The 1,896-nt window shown below is 41.3% G+C and overlaps 1 protein-coding gene across 1 annotated transcript in view; it reads left to right on the top strand.

The window, feature by feature from the left end:
• plekha3 (pleckstrin homology domain containing, family A (phosphoinositide binding specific) member 3) overlaps positions 1 to 859 on the top strand; it is a 12,299-nt gene extending 11,440 nt beyond the window's left edge. Inside the window, exon 8 of the mRNA XM_080507976.1 lies at positions 1 to 859. This exon is cut by the window's left edge and continues 508 nt beyond it. The gene's annotated coding sequence lies outside the window, so the exon portion shown is untranslated.
• Positions 860 to 1,896: the final 1,037 nt, after the last annotated feature.

Genomic DNA, 1,896 nt, shown 5'->3' with positions numbered 1-1,896 from the left:
TTACTGTTTGTTTGTTTGTTTGTTTGTTTGTTTGTTTGTGAGCCAAAAGTTTGAAGCAGTTTGACGACATGTTGAAATCCAGTGACTGTGACACAAAAAGCAGCTCCTCTTCCTCCTCCTCCTTCTTCTTCCACTCAAAATGTGCCAACATTCAGCTTAGCCATCGTCATGACGACTGAAGACGAGCCGTTCGGCCACCTGAGACATTCTGAGAGCGTGTGTGTGTGTGTGTGTACACACATGTAAGTGTGTTAAACTTAAGCCTTTCATCCTCTCATCACTTCTACTTGCCTCCTTCAGTATTTGCATTTCTTTGAGCTTTCAATGCACATGCAGGAGTTCACTCCTTCACTCCTTCACTCCTTCACTCCTTCACTCCTTCACTCCTTCACTCCTTCATGTGTTGAACTCACTCCTGCTGCATCGTTTCCAGAGCGTTGCCATGTAAACGGGCCTAAATGTGCAAGAAAGCAAAAGTTGATTGATCCTCAGAGGTCAGAGGTCAGAGGTCGTCTACGGTTTTGCCACAAATCGCATTTTATTCTTCACTGTGGAAGTTTGTTACTCGGCGCCGGGACAGAACGTAACTTAGTACAGCAGCTTTGTTCTTCAACAATACGCGACTTCTTTCATTTCTCTTCAGGTTTTCCTGAAGTTCCTGTTGATTTCGAAGCTTTTCTTTCCTTCCTGTTGCTCGAGGAGGACTTTATAATACAAAGACGTGTGGAGAGAAAGACAAGCCTGCAGGAGAGAAAAGGCAGATGGACATTTTTTATATCTATTGCAGTTTTTCCTTCTTCATCGTGGCCAAACCAGCAGAGTTTTATGCCTTAAGTGTTTGTGCACGAAGTGACGTGTGAGTGTGTGATTGTATCAGATCAGATCTTCAGTGTCTGAATAAAGAAATAGTTGAAACTCAAGCTTCCCTGTCCTCTATTATTACTATTATTATTAATACTATGTGTATTAATATGACACTCAAAGGTGGTAAATAAAGTACTTGAGCAGATTCTTTAGATCTCTGGACATGAGTGTGATTTTACACTCTCTCCTTTTCTTCAATAGTTGTTGAGAAGATTTATTTTTAACTTGTTGAAAGTTGTAAAAATGTGAAAGCAAGACATCCTCGTCTTCATGGAAACACTTTCATCGGGTGTGAGACACAAACAGGAAGCAGTTCTGACCAATACACACACAGCAGGACGTCACTTGTGGAGGTTTACCTGCACATCACTGGATTCATTGATCAGTTATTCTACAAAAATCTGATTGAAGTGAAAACTGTTGCTTCTTGATATTTCATTTAAATGCCTTTTTAAAGCTTCAAATTAACACACACACACACACACACACACAAAACAAGAGGCTCTTTGTATGATGTGTGTGCGGTTTGTTCCACCTACAGTAGCCGCTAAGTCTGTCCAGAAGTGTTTCCACTGTATCTGCCAACATACACACACACACACACACACACACACACACACACACACACACACACACACACACACACACACACACACACACACACACACACACACACATACACACACACACACACACACACACACACACACACACACACACACACACACACACACAGATGTCACTGGAGGCAAAAGACGCAGTTTCTGCGTCAGGGGCAGAAAATGTAAATCCGCCAAACAGAGATGAATAAACAAGTGATGATGAAGACGACGATGATAATGATGATGATGATGATGGGGGGGGGGGGGGGTCTTTTCTACATTATCACGATCAAAACAAGTTAATGTTTCTTTATCGCTTCTTTAAGTTGAAAAAAGAAAAAAATCAGTATCCCAATACTAAGGCGAAGCAAAAAGAAATACTGTCCTGACATCCTGACAATAATGATAAAAGCCAAATGAAAGAACATGT

This window comes from Blennius ocellaris (assembly GCF_963422515.1).
Source record: "Blennius ocellaris genome assembly, chromosome: 13".
NCBI lineage: Eukaryota > Metazoa > Chordata > Actinopteri > Blenniiformes > Blenniidae > Blennius > Blennius ocellaris.
Note: the sequence above shows the minus strand (reverse complement) of the source record. Positions and strands in the feature narration are given on the sequence as shown.